The sequence below is a fragment of the Panthera pardus genome, unplaced genomic scaffold (genome assembly GCF_024362965.1).
Source record: "Panthera pardus isolate Hobbes unplaced genomic scaffold, ASM2436296v1 HiC_scaffold_6, whole genome shotgun sequence".
In the NCBI taxonomy this organism is placed as follows: Eukaryota; Metazoa; Chordata; class Mammalia; order Carnivora; family Felidae; genus Panthera; species Panthera pardus.
Window position 1 is genome coordinate 111177595 of NW_026526991.1, and position 21408 is coordinate 111199002.

The window sequence follows — 21408 nt, forward strand, 5'->3', positions numbered from 1 at the left end:
CTACAAGTGAAATATTCACCCCTTAAACAGTGTGCTGCTTTTTATAATAAGACACACAGGCTGTGGCCATAACTAAATTTGCCATAAATTATATGGCATCACCACAGACAGTAGTGTTTAGTGTTGGGTTACAGTACAGATTGTGTAGACTCCCAATCTGTAATTTATAATCAATTTGTAGAGTATTTAAAGTTGCAGTGAAGGAAAGATTTTTATTTGTTTAAATTGGATTATTAGGACTGACATGCTAATGCTGTCTGGACTCTGGTAGCCCAGTAGGTGCCTTCCAGGGAACTGACTGACTTGCCTAAACCAAACTTGGTGTGTGGCCTTGGAGCACTTGGCTGCCAGATTACCTGTTCCCATCCTATCCCTGCAGCTCTAGAGTAAGAACAGACCCCTTGTGCCACTCCTGGGTAGTGACTGCTCCAGATCAACCTTCCTGGCACTCCTGTCTGCATTAGGCCTACCCTGAGAGTGCAGAAACTTCTTGTGCTTCTCATCAAAGAAAAAGCTTATTTCCAGCTGGCTCTGGGCTGGTTTGGGTATAAGAAGCAGGATTAAGATGAAAGGAATCATTTTTCATAGGTCTACTTAAAGTAACTAAAAGGAAAAGGAGATGGAGAGTTCCAGAACAGTCAAACTAACCTCCTGAGAGGTCAGTGGACCAGGGGCAGCTTGCCTTCAAACAGATCTTCCTGTCTGGCTGTCGGTTCCTGCCCTCACTGAAAAGCCTGAGGATACAGCTGAAAGAAAAGTGTTTCCCAAACTTAAGGAATATACTTATCCCCCCTTCAAGAAAAGCATTCCCGCCAACCTTTAGTGTTGAAAATTATTTTATTATTATATTGCTTACTATATACGTACAAACATGTGTTCATGTCCTATTTATGTTTAGCATTCCCACAGAATAAATAAAATAATGCAAGTTTACACATTAATCTTGACATAACAACAAAACCAAAACACTCAGATAACAGCGTCAATTTTACGTGATGAATCATGGCATTTGGTAGAAACAAAATCCCTGTCATTGAGTAACGTAATAATAGCATGATGGGTTTGCAGTTTTATACTTAACTTATTATTAACTTAATTTTCTTGAGTTTCAGCACAATGGACAACCCTTCTGGCTACTAGCATGGCCTTTGCTGTTTTTCCTTTTTAATTTTTTATTGTTTAATTTGTTTTAGCCACTGATGGTGGTTTAAAGTAATGACGTATTAACGATGGATTAATTTAATGGTGTAGCCCAAAATATTATTATGTTGGAAAATAATAAAAAGTTGTTCACTGCCTATTTATGTCTGGAGTTGTCACTTGTGAACTACTGCCTATTAGTTCCCCAGTGACTAGACCATGGTGCCAATGGCCAGGATCCCAGTGTTTTAGGGTTCAGTTCTATGTTACTCCTGTGTTATCTGGTATGACTCGCCCACCCCAACCACTTGTGTCTGTTTGAATGAACGGGAAGCCTTTGTCTACACAGGGAGCCATGCCTTCAGGTGGTCTGCACTGCTCACTCATTTAATCATAAACGCAAATACACGCGTGACTACAGAAAGACATGGCAATGTTCCTTATATGATGGTTATCGAGGCGATCTAGAATATGTTTGCAGTGCAGGTTTTTAAAAAGATAATCATCAGAAGGAAAACCCCATAATGTTAAATTCTTTTATAACTGTTTGACACTTGAAGAATGACTGGCCTTAGGTCCAAGTGCCCACATATGACGTATTAGAGATCGTATCAGGGCAAGCCACAGGCTCTGGATCTTGATCATAGCTATGGTAAAACCAGAACCAACATGACTATTTTTAAATCCTGGTGTGTTGTTAATGGAAAAGGCCTTTGAGATCTTCTGGGGCAATACCTTTAGGTTACAGATGAAACAAAGGCCCAGACCAGTCAAGTGACCTACCCAGCATCACCCGAGTCCCTCCTGACTCTTTGACCAAGGCTGTCCTGTCACTGCATTGGCTTCAGAGGGGCAGTCAACCCTGGCAGCTCAGCAAGTTGGTAGCTGTGGCACAGAGGAAATGTTCCTTGTTTAATGTTATGGATTTTGCTCAGATACAAAGTGGATGTCGGTTCTCTCCCAGGTTTCACTTACATCGGGTGAACCCTTCAGGATTTCACAAAGACTGGCTTATTACTGCTTTTCTTCCTCATTAACTTTCCAGTGCTTATCCTTCTGGCCCTTTCTATCTCTGAGCAGTTGCTAGAAATGAGTTTTGCTGAAACATTATTTTGTGAAAAAGATCACACCCAGAAATAAGGACTTACATATGTTAGCAGGAAGTTAGATGTCACTTTAGACTTCGTTACGATTCTCACATTCTAAGAGCTTAACCCAAAGCTTTTGAGAAATGTAGGGACCTCACCACTACATAAAACGTCACATATACATAAAAATCAGTAAGTGATCAACACCTTACATTGCAAGAAATAACATCAATTTTAACTTGAGGTTGTAAACCCCACTCTGATTTTATATAAAGTTCTACTTTGTTGAATTTGCTCACACATGTTATTGTTCAAGGTAACATGAAGTAAAGAATATATTTAGCTGGTATTAGTGACCTCTTTGAGTTGTCTGAAGAAGGAACATTATCCACGCTACAACTGTGATGGAGGACTACACATTGGATATGGGGGAGTGAAATTCATTCATTCACATGGTAATGCAAAAATTGATAAATCCTCAGTATGGTGATAATGCCACATACCTATTATACAAATCAGCTATGTTTTAAGGGATGTTTGTGACTTTTAAGCATGTGTGTGTGTGTGTGTGTGTGTGTGTGTGTGTGCTGTTGGCAGATGTCAAGCATTCCTCCTTCAAAGATAACAAATATGTTTTTTGTCTTCTCCCTCTTGCTGAATGCTGAGTGAGTGTGTTTTAATAGAAATGCTGGAATGGGGAGAGACAATCCAGAGTCCACTACTGACTCTGCTGCAGTCTCCTGGTCGTATGACCTGTAGCAGTCACATCACTTACTAGGGGCTCTGTTTCCTTATCTGTAACATTTAGGGGTCAGAGAAGATGCCTGCCAAATTCCCTTCTGTAATTCTTGTTCTTGATAGCTTTCTTTGTTTCTAGCACGATGAAACAAATTGTGTGTGATTAAATACACCATCACCATTATAAAGATGTAATAGTCCAAACAGGTTGTAAAATTCTAAGGATGCAACGCTCTTTCTGTTTTCTTCCACACTGGAAGCCAAGGTATCTACTAAAGATGTTAGAATCAAAATTGGCTGGGCCAAAAACATTCCAGGGAAGGAAAAGCCTGGAAAATTCCTTCTCAGATTACTATATTAAAGTCTATATTTCATAAATGTCTCTTATCTCATCTCAAAAGAAATAGAGAATCTAAGTATTCTGGAATAAAAATAGATTGTTATTTAAGTATATGTGCATGCGTACATTGAAATAAATTGGAGAAAAGAAGAAATGTTCTGAAACTGAAACGAAACAGGTTGGAACTGTCTTCAAAAATTTTCTTTAAAGTAGAGGTTACAGAATGCAGGAATAAGTTACTAGGGAAGCTGTGGAATTTCCTTCTTCAATGGGTTTTAAACGTAGGACAGACACAAATCTGCTCATCTGCCTGAACTGGATTAGGTTGTACAAATGAACTCAAGCCCTTCATTGTTGATTCCCATGAAAATGCTCAGATGCCTTTCTCTGCCCATTAAGGTTCAGGGTCAAAGTCAGCACAATGGTACATGCATAGAAAACTTAATTTCCTCTCCTCCCATATTTGTAGCTAAACATTAACTGAGCCCATCAGAAGGCTTGAAATCATTTATTTTTTTCAAGTGGGGACTTTAAAAATCACTTTGCTTGCTGTTCACATATGTGCTAGAGAAACAAAGGAGCCAACAACTGTAGAATCCTGTTATTCAAGAAAAATCAGGGCAAAAGTAAATTTGTAGAGAAAGTTCATGTTCTTAAACCATGCAAGTGAAAACATGTTTAGGAAGTCTGTGGAAAAATAGTAGCTAGGGTATCAGGATGTTAAAACTCACTCTGATCTTGGCTACTCCACTTCTCTGTCTCAGTTTCCATATTTAAAAATAAGGAGCTCAAACAGACAATTTTCAAGGACATTTCAACTTGAAAATAGATATATAAAAACCTTTCTCCCTCCCTCGCTCTCTCTCTTTATGTAATATATGGCAATATATATATGACTGTATATGGCATATATGTGACTATATATATAAGATAGATATGTGTGTGTGTGTGTGTGTGTGTGTGTGTGTGTGTGTGTGGAGAGAGAGAGAGAGAGAGAGGGAGAGAGAGAGACAGACAGACAGAGAGAGAGAGACAAGGTATATAGATATATACGTATCTTCTAAATTTTGTCCCCATTTAATTGACTCTCTAATTCCAGGAAACACTTTTTGACCCATGTTTTAAATGTTTATTATAAATGAGTTTGCAAGCCCTCGGTTTTCTCTAGAATTCATGCCGACACTCTTTTGAAGATTCTATTTGCATCTACTCTACGTACCCCACAGATGTCTTACTGCTCTCCACGTCTCCACAACACAGCTCTGTTTAGTGGCGCGCTATGGTTGCTGTTGTTCGTAGTTGTCTGGAAAAGTCTTGTCTCCAAATTACAGTGGCTTTCTTTTCTCTTGCCCTGAAGCAACAAATGATGGGAGAAATCTGTGTATGTTTCTGTTCTTCAGAGTCAGAGCTGCCTCAGGCGTAGAATTCTTAACCCTCTAGTTTATTCCAAATGCAATGAATTGCTAAATAAATGAGAACCATGGGCTGCCTATCAGGGCATTTGTGTAAGTTAAATTAATTTTTAGAACCAGATTGCATTAGTTAAGGCTGGGATCTTAATGTGCGCCGACAAAAATGTCCAATCAGCCTACCAAGGTGCCTGAGATGTATTGCCCAGATAATAGCTGAAAATTTGAACTTGGCATTTTTATGGATTGGTTTGTGTCTAAAAGGCAGGCAGCTTTTAAAAGCCCTGCATAAACACTGCTTTCTGTGGACACCTATGGCGTGACTATTTATAAAAGTACCCAATCATTTTTCCCCTCCTAAAAGTGCTATTGGCAGAGGAGGGCTTGATATTTAATCCATAACCTGCAACTCACTGCACCCCACAGTGGCAAAGAACACACAAGAGCCAGAAGAAAGAGATCAAGAAAGCATTAAAAATGTCAGGCCACAAGACCATGTTTAAATTATTAGGTGAGATGCTGTCCTGCATTTAACAATGGCCCAGCACACCTCCAGGCCCAACTTCCTCTCCACTTGCTCTGTTTTGATGGGTTACTGCAATCTGTTCTGAAATTGAATTTCAGTTTGTTTCAATAGCATTTTGCAGTAAATAAGAGTGACTCTGGTATCTTGTTTGCGAATCTTGATGTAATAATCAGAAGTAATTGAAGCATGCACAAGCCACAGAGACTTATGACATGTTTTTAAACAAGTATTGACTGATATGAAACTAATTTAACTAAAACTGGAAATCGGACTCCTCGGAGAAGGCGTGCACAGAACACAGGGTCTGTTGCAGTTGCACTGAATTGGCCTTAAAAAATGGCTCGTTCAAGTCTCCTTACCTTTCCTGAGGAGTTTAGGTGCAAGTTAGTGGCAGGCAAGGTTGTGACCCCATGAATAGGGCTAATCATCTGACAACCGGAATTAATCATTTGTCAGTCCTGTGGTTTGGATTAAGTGGGGTCAGTCATCCACGACTGCCTCGGTGGCTCCTATGGATAAGAAAACCTCTTGGTAACAGAGGCACACAAAATCGACTGCAAATGACAACATTTTGTGTAAACCAGCACAGATTTGGAATCTTTTTGTTTTATAAGTGAAACTTCCTTAGATAAGATTGTAATCTTTTGTATTTATGCTCATGCTTACATGGATCTATGTAACTACAGACATCCCACATAACCATCATATACATTCTCACTTGCAGTGTGCCTGCTGGACTTATATTCCACTTAATGCTACTTAGGTACTGAAAAGGAGAAATAAAAGAACAAACCTATAATTTACATCTCTAAGCCTTATTACAGACAAAGATTATTAGAACAGGCCGTGCTATTCTCCTTAGGCTCCGGATTTAAAGCAGGTGAAAAGCGTTTGAGGATAAGAATTTGGAATTCAAGTGATGGAAAAAAATAGTCTAAAATGTTGGCTTCCACAGATACTGACCTTAGGTACAAATGGTGGTGAATTCTTTTGTTCACACACTAAAGAAAAGAGAATGGATTGTGTTTAGTGCACTCAGATTAGTGATAAAGTCTCTGAAACCTTTTGATGCTTGCCCCCTAATTGAAGGAAGTAGAAGAGAGTGATAATGCAGAGAGGGAACATAACAGAAAGAAAATAATTAACAGCTTCATTAGGCAAATTTTACCATTTGAATGTGTTTCTAGCACACAACTAATGTCAGTTGGATTGAGACTTTATGTGGAGCAAATTTCTTTAAAAGACAATGAATTACAACATATAATTTGAAATGCATAAATGCTGCCCTTATCAGTAACACTACCAGAGATCACAGAAAAGTTGAGGTCTAAACAGTATATTTTCCTAAATAGAATCTTGAAGACATGGACCTCATTAGAATCATCATTCCACCTGTGGAAACAGGATTGACAGAGCGACTGGGGATTTATAGACGTAATACCTATTATCACTAATAGGAGTTAGGTACCCAAATCCCAGAACGGTAGATGAGACTATGCCCCTAAGTATTTGGCATACTCCTCTGCAGAGGTGTTGTTGTCGTGATGGCTATTTTAATAAGGTTTAATGTAATTGGAACAAAAGTAGAACCACCCGGGGTCTTGAGTTTTCCCCACAGTGATTGATATCATTTGTAGAAAAAATTTCTTAGAGCATAATATGTTTTCTTCCAGAACCTTTAGTAAGCAAATTAGACAATGCAGCTGAAATGTTGTTACAATATCAATACCAAAGAGTTGGACTACCTGAGTTATGTGATGTTTGTTGCGATTTTTCTTGTTTATTCATTTTCTCCATAAGCATGAGCTTTTTTCCAGGGAGGCAGTTTTGTTTCTGATTCTCATAAAAGCCCGAGATAAATAGAGAGACATATTTTCTACCTACCAGAAATCTTATCAGGGAAAAAACTAGGGCATGGCAACACCTAAAAACCAATTCCAGGGCAACACTGGGCAAATATAATTACCTGGTCCATACTGGCTAACAAAGGGCTCCATAAATTCAAGTGGAGGAAACATCTACAGATGACTGACTATAAGGAAAGCTTCACAGAACAGATGAACCTTGAGTTGGGCTTTGAAAGAATGGAATTTGGTTTGGCAAAAATAAGAAAAGAGGAACTTCTAGGAAAAGAGATGCCAGAACAATTCTGTGCAGTTAATCTTAGGTGAGGGGTGTTAGGGAAGTTGTCTCTGGTCTTTGGAAGAGTAGTACTATCCCAGGGGTGGTGACTGGGCAGAGAGGCTGGGAGCAGAGGCCCACAGGAGTAGCCAGGAGAAGACTCTTTGGGTTTGTGTCTTCAGACGACACACATTTGCCTTCAAGTCATCGTTTCTAATTTCCTTTTTACCCTGCCATTTCTCTAGTAGGCCTTTTTTTAAGGCCATTATCAGCATTTCTATCTACATTTAAACACTGTTTTTCAAAAGTCCAGGGGAGAACAAGGGAGAGATGTGTCATGTTGTTTGCAGCCCCAGAAGAGCCTGGCTGACACTCTACCTTGAGCCAGCTCTGAAGTACTGAACGAGCAGAGCGTGCTTGAGAGGCAGTGGGAAACACCTTGCTAGAGAGATATCTTCACATCATCTTCAACTGGCACGACTTCTATTTCTTGGACTTTCCGTCTAGCATCCATGCTATTGGTTTGCTTTTTGGTCCCTGACAGTGAGGTCGAGAGCCAAGGATGAGAAGTCAGCTCTGTCTACACTGCCACTCATACCCTTGACTCTATTCCAGGCACTTCTGTGCGACTCTAGGTGAGCAATTCAGGAGTTAATTCAGCTTATTCATTAGTAAGTTCAGTAAAGAATTGCCTGTGACACCAATGGTTTAACAAAATCGACCAGCTACTCTGGTCATGATGTGGACATAGCTGCAGTAAAGACACCCTCACATGTCACAGGACACCATGTATTCACTCTTTCCTTTCAAGCCTTTAAAACAATGCCAAGTGTAAAAGCTCTGTCAGCTTTGCAGAAAAAGAGTGCTGCATAAATATAAGCTATTATTGCTTTTCTCACCAAAAATTATATATACACATATATGTGTCACACATGCTAAGAATACTTTCCTCCTTAATTGCAAAGCATAATGGGAGTAAAAATCAAAGCTTTTGCTAATAGTCTGCCATTTGTACAGAACATTTCCATTGAACAGATCAATATTATTACTGTTCAAACATTTACACAGCCTGTGTTTAACACGTCTGTCACACATTAAGGGGCAAGTATTTTTGAAGACATTGGATTTTAAAGAAGAAAAATTAGAAAAACATCAAGTTGAAGTTATTATTTTTAATGACTGCTAAACCCACCATTCCTTCTGCTTTGATAGTATTTGAACTATTAACCTGTGTTTCTGGAGTGTATGTTCATCAGTGAATAATTAAGGAGGAATTCAGTAGTAAAAAACTGATATAAAAGCCATTTGATTCTAAACTTACAAAAGCCTATTTTAAGGTTTAAAAAAATGATTAAGGCTATATGTGTGCTTAATTAGTGAAAATGGGTATTTCGCCTATGTCTGGCAAGGAGAATTATTACAACCTGTCATTAGGAAAAGTATCCTGAATCAATGACATTTCTACAGTATAGCAACAATCTTGCTATATTACACTCACACACACACACACACACACACACACACACACAAATGTTAAAGGGACTATCACTTGGCATGAAATTACATAGTAGTGTGTGTGAGGAGGAAGGGAGTAAGAGAAAATTCAGCATATAAATTTAACAGTTACAAAAATAGGAACATTCTCAGTCCAGCATTGGGAGTTCTTGGCTGGTGTGCCTAGTTTGTAAAAGAAAAATCAGCAAAATAAATTCTTTCTCTGGCATCAGAAAGCCAACCCTCAATGTGAATGTGGAAATTTTTTGTATTAAATTGTCATCTGGGCATTTCTTTTGCCCTCTGGCTCCATCCATGGGGAGACCTAGAGCAGCCCTTCCTCTGCCCTGAACCTCTCTCCATTTCCTGGGTCCCTGCTCCACAGAGACAATTTGTCATTCCCATGGCAAGACCCTGCGTCAAGATTGCCTAGCCCCAAATCAATAGGAAAGGTGGAGGCTGGAGAGTATGGGAATGGAGGGAGAAGGAAAGCATGGTGGGGTAGGGAAGAGAGGAGAATAGAAGTCTAGCCACCCACCCTGCCTTTTGTGGCACCAACACTACTCCAAGTGCCCACAACATTACAGTGTTTGAAATACATATGCACCTTCCATAGTGCTCACTGTCCTTATACTTGCTAAAATAAGCTTGTCTCAACAACCTTTGAGCAATTTGAGAAGTGGTTCCTTACATATCTGTGCTTTTGCCTGTTTTCAAAAGTGTCAGTCTCCTATATGTGTTCTTTAATTTTTTTCTATTCTTATAATACCAAAAAAGTTAGAGACTTTAGGGTTGTAATGCTTATCCACAGATACCTGAAGAGCTGTCTTGTGGAGGAGGAATTGAATGTGGTCTTAGGATAATGGGTGGAAGCTACATTAAATACTGAAGAAGCATTTATTGAGGGAGCAGATCCAAGGTAAAACAAGGAACACACAATAATCATCAGGATGACAAAGATGGAATGAACTCCTTGTCTGGACTCAGTCCATCTCCTCTTCCTATAGGTTTTGGAGCAAGGCTGAGCAGTCCCTTGGTAGGAATCTCAAATTGGAAGTAAATCCTGATGACCATCAAGACCCTTTCATCATCTCCTCACAAATGGGATGTAATGGTTTGTCGTTCATCAAAATACAGTAGAATGTTCTGGTTCTTCTGGTAACTGGATTTGAAATATTGCTCCACTCCCCTTAAGTGTTTTTGGCTTCAGTTTTCTCATCTATAAAATTTAATTTTTTTTAATTTTTTTTATTTTAGAGAGAGAGGGAGAGAGTGCATGAGTGGGGGAGAGGAGCAGAGGGAGAGAGAAAGAGAATCTTAAGCAAGCTCCATGCTCAGCACAGAACCAGACAGGGGATTTGATCTCATGACCCTGGAATCATGACCTGAGTCGAAATCAGGAGTCGGATGCTCAACCACCTGAGCCTGCCAGGCATCCCTATACAATGCAGTATTGGTCTCCTATCCCTCAGATCTCTTCCCACTGTAAAATTTGCTAGTTCTCTTCATGGTGCTCACCACAACATGAACTACATAGTAAAAATCAGGACATTCCCAATTCCTGCTCTCAGAGTTGCAAACTAGAGTAATCTAACCAAGTGCATCTGTCAGGTGTGGTCAAGCCTGTTTTACCAAGTATAGGGATCAGTCTTAGGGATCAGCATTGTACTTGTTTAGCTAGAAACAGTTGCTAAAACAGTTTTCCAAGCACTGATTAAAATTAAATTCCTAACATTTAAGGCAGAAAAGAGGAAGGAATTATGTTGCCAAATTTATCTCTGTCTTCGCAAATTTATGTCATCACTTACAAAATTGATTCCCTTCCTGAATTTTTTATTATTTTTGACCTGTGGCTAGTTCAAAGTCAGTGACTTTCCAAAATAACACTTTGAAAATACTTTCTGATGAACAATAGTTCCACAGGTATTATGTAATAAAAGATGCTTACAATCAATAGATTGGCACATGTTGGGTTAAACCAAGTTAAATCAAGGTTTCGGACCTGTGGGACTTCTCAGAGCCTTTAATATACTGACATAAATTGTGAATATTCACAAAAGGAACATTATGACATGTAGCATTCCCAGATGATTTGGGAAAAAAAAACCTATTTTTTCCATGAAACATTTCATGAGTATTCTGGGGAACACATTTTAGGACCAATTCTCCACTGTTTCTGCTTCCGTTAAAAAATAATAATAATAAAGGCAAACACAACAGATTGGAAATTGATGAAAACAACAATAATATTATCTAGGTAATTGGCCATTACTAGAGAAAAAAAGCAATCACAATTAATGAAATATCTGAAATATGGGATATTTTTAATGTAATGTGATAATCTCAAAGACCTGCACTATTTTAAGTAAGTTTCCCCTGAAGGATTCTCAAAGGGCCTGTTTTATTGTACATTTGTAAGTGAGCACTTATTTGCCCCCAAATAATTCAAGAACGAAAATGCTGAAAAACTACCTTGCTATCTCTCCGTGTGACTTTATACTATCAATTCTCTTAACAAACTTTTATTTATAAAGTGCAATAAACTGTAGCCCTCTACGTTAAAAGCGTTCAAAGAAAGTAAGCTGTTTAAATACAGTGAAATGTTCAATGTTTCATGTATTCTGGTTTTTAATGCAAAAAGTCACCTTTCCTTATGGAATAATTAGTCAAAGTAAGGGAAGATAAAGCACAACCTTCTATCTCCTTTGCCTACCTGTCTTGTTTTTACAGCTGAGTCTTTACTATCATCAAGAGGAAATTTTTTATGGCTTTCTCTAGCTTATGTTGTGATAAAGAGAAGAGTGTATTTGGAAATGCTCCCTTTATGCTCCTTTTTGTTTCAGCAAACTTGACCATATTCCCTTTTCCTTTCTGTGAAGCTTGCCATTAAAGACACCTTGGGGTTGGGGAGGAGTTTAGATGGTAGGACGGAGGTTGTCTGATCTCCCGGTTGAGTCAAATCCATGCTTCCCCCACAGAGCCATTTTGGCACACTGACCCCCTCTATGTTCATATGGTTAAACTTAGATGGTGCTTCTGCTTTTAGTCTACTGGCAATGTTTATGGCCACTGCTTTCTTTTCTTCTAAACACGCAGTTACTCTTTAAGGTCTGCATAAATCATGGGGCCACCTAGATCATTAAAATCCTTTCTTCTCTCCATGAGCTTGCTCCTAACACAGAGATAGTTCGAGTCTTGCTCTATACCAATTAATTACTGAGTCTGTAATGCAAATCAGTGATAAGAAAAAATCATATAAACTAATGTTTAGGCCAATAACCAATGATTCCCTGAATATATTTTTTAACTGGTTTGCACGTTGCAATATAGAAGAAACCCTAGTTGACATTTGAAGTATTTTATGTCCATAGATATATTTCTTATTACATAAATTATTCTCTGTATTACTAATCGACTTAGGGGTTCAGAATATATGCTAGGTTAGTAAAACTACTAGTGACCCAGTCATGTGCAGCTGATACACCTGTTTTTCAAGTTAATAGAATCTTAAATAATGAAAACCAAAAAACAGAAAAGAATACTGTAAGCATGGATGCACCGAACTCTAAAGATGGCCTACAGCAATTCAACAGTACACTGCTTTCAGTAAACATTAGGGGTTAAAGAAAAGACAAATCTCCCTTTGACCATGATCTATTTTTCTCAAGTGTATTTCATTCTAGTATTATAAATGCATTAGGCCCACGGTGCCTGGGTGGCTCAGTCGGTTGGGCGTCCAATTTTGACTCAGGTCATGACCTCACAGTTCATGGGTTCGAACCCCATCTCGGGCTCTCTGCTGTCAGCACAGAGTCCACTCTGGATCCTCTGTCCCTCTCTCTCTCTCTCTGCCCCTCCCCTGCTTGTGCTGTCTTTCTCTCTCTCTCTCAAAAACAAACATTAAAATATAATTTTTTTTAAATAAATGCATTAGGCCTATACCTAAAAGATTCATATTTCTTGGTTATGGCTAGCTTAGTGATTTGTATCTTAGGTAAACTCTAGGACCTACTGAACAGAAGTGTAGAGTTCCAACTAGGGTCAGTGCTCCCTGTCCATACTAAAATTCAACTCAATGTTGCTTTCACTGGTCGTGTCACTAAAAGGAAAACTAATCTGTGTCACTAGACACATTTTTCTTTGGCATTTTTTTTTCTTTCCACTTTTTTTTCAGAAAAGATGGGTAGCCATTCCAGGGTAAGGGACTTCCCCATTCCAGAATGAGTAATCTCACCTACCTGACACCATAGCATTCTACTGTAATTAACCTGCAAAGAAAAAAAAAACTTAAAAAAATGAGTATTTGCCAACTTTAGTTCCTGCAGCTCTGATTTGCAAACTACCTAGATCCCCACTGAATAATTACTAATTAATCAGGAGGATATTTTTAAAATTCTTAAAACTAGCACCTCAGGTCCTATAGTCTAAAGCAGAATTATTGCTTTATTTCTTTTTCCAAACAATGAAAAAGGAAACTTGAGGATTATGATTTTGTGACACTATAAGCCAGAGTCACTGCCTTTCTATAACTGGAAGTTGCACCCAGGGTGCTTCCATTGTACCAATTATGGGGGCTTTTGGAGAAAATTCAGCACTGCATGCTAAGAGTACTAATCCAACTGCACATCATTAAATCAGTTGGGCACATCAGTGGAAACACTTAACAGACTTAGTGATTTAAAAAAACATATTGTGGTTATCTATAAATTGATTTCTTTAATTCCATTATTGACAATGGCTTTCATTGATTGACTTCTGGTGGTAGTACTGGGGCAAGACCTACTGCCATCCCAAGTCATATTTTTCAGAATAACATGTTATCATGGTCATATTCTGAGACTTAGTCATGTGACTGATGGATCCCCCTGGGAGATAACAGTAGTTAGATTTCCTGCACTACCTGAACTACACAGTCTGTTTTGAGCTTGGTGGCATACCTTTTGGAAAACAAAGCTTTGCCCCATTTACTTTTTGATACATTCATCTCTTTCCTTCTTATGCATTCCAACCTCACTTGGGAAGGGACATCAAGCCTGGCAAAGGTCATTACATTCATTACCTAATTTAACCCTCCCTATTGTCCTGTAGGTTAATCCTCACATGAGTTGTCCATTGTACAGGTGAGCAACAGAGGCTCACAGAGTTTGGTTAATACCTGCCCAAGGCACTCAGCTAGTCAGTGGCACAGTGTAAGGACTTGGATCACAGTTGTCCCAATTTGGCTAAATTGACTGCCTGATGGTCAGGCACGTGGCACTTCCTTGCCTCACTGACCCCTGTGACACTTTGTGGGAGGTCAAATATAGTGACACATCTTGACAGACCAAAGGTGCCTGAGTGGTTCCTGAAGTTCAGAGCCCAGACCAGAACCCTGTTCTTCCTGCCCCAGATCTCTCCACTGGGCCACGTTATAAAAAGCTCAGTTAACTTAAAAAACTCAAAATTATTCCCTTTGGAGGGCCAAGAGGAGAGGAGCAGAGAGAAGAGAATATCTTTTTAGAAAAAAAAAAAAAAACCTTAAAGATACAAGGATTTAAAATAAATAAGAAGGAAGTAAATGTGTCCAAAAAAACCCCTCTGTCACTTCCTGATGGCTTGACTTGCTATATAAACCCATCTTGAGACAATCCATACAAGTAATTCCTTTTTTTTTTTTTTCCCTGAGAACAGTGGAAAGTTGGCAAGAAGTAAAAATTTTCTATGAAATAGGGAGGCGAACAAGTTGTAAATGATGTTAATATCTTCCAGATGGCACAGTTTTACTTGGGAACTGAGTTTATTGTAATTAAAGGCATGTGAATTTTTCTATAAATACTGAACTTTGCAAGTTTGACACTGAAAGACTCCATCACTTCTGGAGGATAGTTGTTTTAAGGGAGGTGTTCCTTCTCTTCCATTTAAAATGCATCATTGAATTTCATAATCTGAGTTAAATCATAGAAATATTTTCCCATGTGAAGGACTCTTTTTTATCTTCCATTCCAATAAATCTTAATTACGAAGTGAGATTCCTCAGAAATGAGAAATTTTAACTCCAAACATTTTCTATTAAAATTATGTATTTTGACCATTATTTTATACCACATGTCTTGAATTCTTTTATGTATTTATTTTTAAATTAAGCTATTATCACTTTTCTGTCTCCAGACATATGTGTTGGGCAATCTTGGAAGTTCTGTTTTTGCTTCAAACAGGAGAGTCTGGCTCACTCCAGAACCCTGCTTTCCTTTTCCCTGCAAGCAATGCCTGTGGGCTCAGGGATCCCAAACCAGCAGCCAACATGACATGAGAACATTAAAATTGTTTCCACGATTGCTCCAATTTCCTAATCCCATCCTTAGTCTTACCCTGTATCTACTAATCTCTGCTCTACCAGGTGATGCAAGTGGATGATCCCTGTTGGCTTCGGTTTCTACTGTAGCTTCCAAGCCCCGTATGTCCTACCAGAGCTTGGTCTGTGTGGTAGGCAGAATTCTAAGAAGGGCCCCCAGGATCTTTGGCCCCTGGGATGCACACACCTTCTCCCAGTTATTCAATCAGCCATTAATCCAGGTGCTGCTACAAAGGGATTTTGCTGATTTAATTAAGTGGCTAAACCAGCAGACCTCAAGAAAGGGAGATGATCCTGAATGAGCCTGACCTAATCAAATGAGCCCTTAGAAGGGACTGAACTTTTCCTGAAGACCATGAGGCATGAGTAAGGCAGATTTTCTGCTGTTGGCTTTGAAGCTGGAGAGGGCCACATGATGACAGGTGCAGGTGGTCTGTAGGATCTGAGAGCAGCCCCCAGCTGACAGCCAGCAAGAGAGTGGGGATTGCAGTCCTGCAGCTACAAGAAACTGAATTCTGCCCTGGTGGTGTGGGCTTTGACAAGGACACCAAGCTCAAGTTGAGAATGCAACCCTGCTGACACCTTGATTTTGGTCTTAGGTTGCCCCGAGCAGAGAGCCCCAGCCATGCCATGCCAGACTGCTGAACTATGTGACCTAATAAATATGTGTTGTCTTCGGCCCCTCTCTTCACGGTGATTTGTTATGCAGCAGCAGGGATCTGTCTATAACCTGCTGGACATTTATTATCTCAGTTTTTCTCCTATGCTAGTCCTGACCAGCCACGGCATCCCTCGTAATCAACTGCCATCCCTTTGCATGGCTCCAGGGAGAACCATTTAATATCTCTTAATTTTACTCCAGTAAAACTTTTTTCTTTAACACTTTCTTTCTTTACTTTTGTAATGCCTCATTTCCTGGGACTGTTAACTCTCATACATATTATTATGTTACTATCTAGTCTATTAATCATCAGTTTTCAATAGCTGCAATAAAATTATGGATATTCATTATAATGACCCTGAGGCATCACAAAAGCTTAAAGATGAAAATTTTAATGTGTGAGATTAGCTTTATGAGTTTTACTATACTCTGATTATTGAGAACAAGTTATCTGACTACCTACATAAAGAAACCCTTACTATACTGAATCAGCAGAACCACCTTCTGGAAAAGATGCTAGGGAGACTGTATTGTGTTGGGATTTCCTGCAGGAGAATTATCTGGAAGCCTGTGGACAAGTGCAAGATTAACATCTTGCAAGCCTTTGAGGAGGACAATGACAAGACAAAAGCGTTTGCAACAGTTTTTGTTCTAAGAGAGGTAGGGGGTTGGCCTCCCATTCACAATCTGTAAAGTCAGTTACAGGAGGCATGGTTTGGCTGGAGTACATCCAGCAGCCACTAAGCAAAGCTACCTGTTCTCTTTAGCACCACCTACTTCCCAGCTCTGTGGCATGGGCGCAGCCAGCTGGCCAGGGTTGTCATCCCTGCCCTCTGGACCTTGAGCTCTGTACTGAAGAACTCCAGGGTAGAGAAATGGCAATGTTGATAAAATGCCACTCTCCTTATAAGTGAATGGGGTCACCACTATGTTGGGTAGCTCTGCAACTGAAATAATGCTCCCCCATGCCCAGACACTGTCAAGAGCATATCACTTAGGGCAACTATTCGTAACCACATCATAAGTATAGCTATAGTCAGGCTATGGACTAGAAGTTAGGGGTGTATCAAAAGGATAACTAGACTTGGGGCATATCAGAAGGATTGCCAGAATAGAAATAAGGGAGACTGACTTTTAGAAAGTGTCAGCACAAGTTAAAATGAGGCTTAGCTTAAAGACTCATGTCCTACAATCCTACTTATAATACACAGAGTGCATACAGAAAGAAAATATATATATATGTATATATATATATATATACATATATATATTATATATGAAAAAACATGTATCATTAGGAAAAGATATTTAGCATTATTTTAATAAGGGAAAATTACTTTATTAAGTTAGAAACAAACATTAAAGGGGAATATGACAAAATATTAAACAAAACAATTTTCTGTCTATAGTATAAATTTAAAATTTTTGCCAGATTCAGAATGGCTTTCTTAGAAATTGGCACTTCATAGAATCAGCCAGCACAACCCAGTTTCTCTGTCCCTCTGAAAATGTCAAGGGCTCTCTGGCCATGCCCAAGGCTCAGGCCCTCTGCTTGTCCTGAGTTTGGTGTGTTACTACCTCCTTCCTGGGAGGAGTGGCCCAGGCCGACTCCAGCTCTGGTGGCAGTCAGAGGGGTCTGCCTTTCCCACTTATCCATCCTGGGGAGTGCAGATAGGCCTGCATAACCCAGTCTCTGTGCCTGCCCCATCCTTACTGGAGTAATCTGTGTTCAGACCCCAGTGCCAGCAGTGGGGAGAAACCAAAATTTGAGCTGCTATTCGATAACACTCTAGCACCCTCCTCTGTTTCATCTCTATTTCTCTACTGCCCAGGCGGGGCTTGGATTCTAGTCATGTGGTCCCTGAACATCCAGCCCAAGCAGGAGGACCAGGACCAGGACTAGAATAGCTCTGGAAGAGGCCCATTAAATGACCACCACCAATTCCACTGAAACTTTCAACCCACGTGACTCCCTGGAGGCCAGTGGCTCTCTCTTATCTCTGTCTATGTCTGTCTCACACATGCACACATGCACATAAACCTCCATACACACTGATATGTCTGTGTATATAGCTCTAGCACACTGTTAAGAAAAAAATCAATGAGATATTAGTCGATATGGTGGTTTTCTAGCAACAATGACCAGTTGAAAATGAATTATGAGTTGTTAATAAGTAATTCTAAAATAATAAGGTCATACCCATCCTCCACCTCTCAAAATATATGTATGAGAAAGAGTAACAAGAACAAAAATAGGAATCAAATTTGCCCAAAAGTAGGCAATGTCGAAAGGATGCAAATTTCTTCATCTGTGTCTCCCACCCAGTGCTTCCCCAGCTCTGTGCTCCCTCTGGGTTGGTACCACCTGATCAGTGCCTTCCTGGGATCATGGGAAAGACTATGTTAGATAGTACATCTGACAGCACTTTGTAACGTGGAAATTACCATACAAATGGCAAGTATTATTGCCAGTATCAGATCACATCTGATTCATTTTTACTTTCTAATACTTAAAAAAAAAAAAAAGCACACAGACTTTCATTGATCCAGTTATTTTTTAAAAAGATGAAGCCTTTGATTTATTTCCAAATAAAACCTCATAAAAAATAGTGTTTGCTGACCAAGAAATAAAAAATTATTAGCTAGGCAACAGGATATTGATTTGCTACTTTATATACAGATAGTTAATGCTTTTCAAAATAACTTTTATTTGATTACAAAGAACACTTATCCATTGTAAAAATTTTGAAAAATACAGAAATGACTGAGGAACATAATCTCACTACCTGGAGACAATCACTTATTAATGGCTCTACATACTCCCTTCCATTTCTTTTTCTTCATATGATTAAGAATTGAGAATATACTGTATATAGGGTTTTATGCTCTTACTTTTCACTTATGATATCATTAACATTTTTCCTATGTTATAAAAAAATCTTTTGTTGAATATGCTTTTAGTGGCTGAATAATATTCCATGATATGAATGTATATAAATTCCTTCTTGTTTCCTTCCTGCCTGCCTTATTTCCATTTTCCCCCATTATTCTAAATAAAATTTCAGGAAATATTTTTGCATAAATATTTGACATGATTCCAGATTATTTCCTTTGAATGGATTTCTAAAAATTGTTTTTACTCAATAAGAAGCCATGAACCTTATAAGCCTCTTCATATATCTTGATTAGAACATTGCAAGCAAGCCAGAACTTAGGGGTGAATATCATGTAAAATCACTCAGAAACACAGATACAGATACAGACTAATTGGCTTCTTCTAGCTCCATCATTGTATATTTTTATTTCCAAATCCTTCTCTAATGCTCTGAGAGTAAAGCCCGTTCTCTGCTGGGGAATATGTAAGGTAATTCTTGGACAGCGGTGTAGTAATCGTTTACAGGTTGTTCAGTAGGAATAGCTATTAATGCCTTGTGCAAAATAAACCAAAGATCCAAAGAAACACATTTTTGCAGGTGAAAATTATGTTAGCCAACATCATTTCTCACTCTGGTTTATGATGTCAGGTATCAGGTTTCTCCATTATTAATGTACACATGCACGTGGGGGCAGATCCTCTTGGAAGGAGATTAAAAAGACGCCACCACCTATAACCCCCCTTCCTAATCATACGAGAATGTCCAGAAGCTGTGAGGGGCTGGTACAGTAGCTCCCCTGTACAGACAACACCCCGCAGAGGATTAGCTTTCTTCCCATTAGCGGGCTCCACCATGGAGAGTCAGGGGTCATTTGTACTCACCAGAGAAAACCTGACTTGAGTAAAGTGTGCTATTCTTCTCTTCAGCACTGCGTACCTATAAAGCCTCTGAAACCACTCTTTAGTGACTGAGTACATTTCTCATTTCCCATCCCTTCTCCCCCTACTTGGCGATTTTCCTAAAGCCGTAATTCAAACTTCCCAAGAGAAAAAAAAAAAAAATCTCTGGGTAATCCTTTCAAGAATTCTTAGAAGGAAATCTTTATTCTTTTATCATTCTTATGGGAAACCTAACTCGTGATTAGTATTAGGACTCAGAATGTTTCACCACACACGTATACCCAGGTAGGGTGAGGGAAGGGGGAGTGTGGGGGCAAAACACCCTTTAGCTTAAGGAATTTGTGCTCCTGGGGCGCCTGGGGGACTCAGTCAGTGGAGCATCTGACTTCAGCTCAAGTCAGGATCTGGGTTCGTGAGTTGGAGTCCCACATCGGGCTCATTGCTGTCAGTGCAGAGCCCACTTTGGATCCTCTGTCTCCCTCTCTCTGCCTCTACCCTGCTTGTGCTCTCTCAAGACTAAATAAACATTTAAAAAAAAAAAAAAAAAAGAGCTTGCTCTCCCAAGCCCGGGACACTCTTGAGAAGTGCCACCATAGTACCATACCCTAAACCAGGAACCATGGTAAAGTGTCTTTAAGTTGTAAAAGAGTTAGTTCCCAGTAAATGCAGTCTCCTTAAGGGAATGCATTAAGGTAGGAGAGTTAAGAAAAAAAGTGGCAGGATACCTAAAGGGGGAGAGGTTGGTTGTCCTCTAAATATTTAAAAAATCCACGTGACGTTTACATTCCTGTGCTAAGTGGACAGGATGAGGTTTGAGGAAGGGCTTCCCTGGCTGGGACCCTCCAGGCCCCTGCACAGAAAGACAGTGCGCTTTGGACTCAGACGCAGCTTCCCTGTCACCTGGAGCAGTCATGCTCTGGAGCAGGGCTCCAAACGGATGGGCATGTCAGCTTGCTGGCCCCTCCTCTAGCTTCTATGCGTGGGCCCAGCTCCTGAGACAAAGTTCCCGGTTCTCCTCCGGCTCTTCTCCAGCGTGTGGGTTCAGCACGAGAGTCAAGCAAGTGGCCCGGCTTCCACCTGTATAGGTCCCCGCCGTCATGACCAGGGATCTTGACATTCCAAGAAGTGCGGCGTTTGCCACACTGGAGCACTAACAGAGCAATGTGCAGCCGCCTGGGGGAGCGAAATTTGCAAACTCAGTATCTCGGGCCTCAGGCCAATGCAGGCTGGGTGCGTTGCTGTGGTGACACATTTAGTCTCTAGGGAGGGATTGCTGGCATGCCTGCTGCATTCCTGGCACCACGTTTGCCAGCAAGAAACTTATGGAGTGGAACTGGTATCAACTCCAGAGGGAGATGCAAGCTGCTTTCTTAACTTCCTTGGCAGTACTACCCTTTGCAACTTGTGCACATAAACCCTCCTGAATATTTACATGAACTGCTATTTGTGACACTCTTTGGGGCCCTGTTGGATGGTGCTTTGAAGGGAAGTGCTAAAATGATAGCAGCCTTCCAGTTTATAAATGTAACTATTGTATCCCCGAATAATTCAATTTCCTAAAATTGGCACTTAACGATGCAATGACTTATCTCTTGCTGGGAAGAGATTCTAATCCCTCTCCTCCTGTTAAAAATAGCTTTTACTGTTGCCAAGAGGAGAGCCTGGTATTTACTATTAGAAGATATGTGAATTAAAATACTAGCTTCTTTCTCTGTTGCAACTCACTGGCACTATCTTAGCTGAGCTCTCTCCTACCTGGGAGGAAAGGCTCCTCACAGAAGTGCC

At 39.8% G+C, this 21408-nt stretch overlaps 1 protein-coding gene and 1 long non-coding RNA gene across 6 annotated transcripts in view; one reads left to right on the plus strand and one right to left on the minus strand.

Moving 5' to 3' along the window:
- NRP1 (neuropilin 1) overlaps positions 1-21408 on the plus strand; it is a 138431-nt gene that overhangs the window by 32303 nt on the left and 84720 nt on the right. The gene's annotated exons all lie outside the window — the stretch shown is intronic.
- On the minus strand, positions 1151-19769 carry LOC128775045 (uncharacterized). Of its 2 annotated transcripts, none has more exons than XR_008419636.1 (3): positions 19606-19769; positions 5601-5750; positions 1151-2025 (listed from the first exon to the last, which is right to left on the minus strand). It is a non-coding gene; the product is annotated as an uncharacterized LOC128775045 (long non-coding RNA). The 2 variants fall into 2 exon arrangements; XR_008419635.1 differs by lacking the exon at positions 1151-2025 and adding an exon at positions 4309-4657.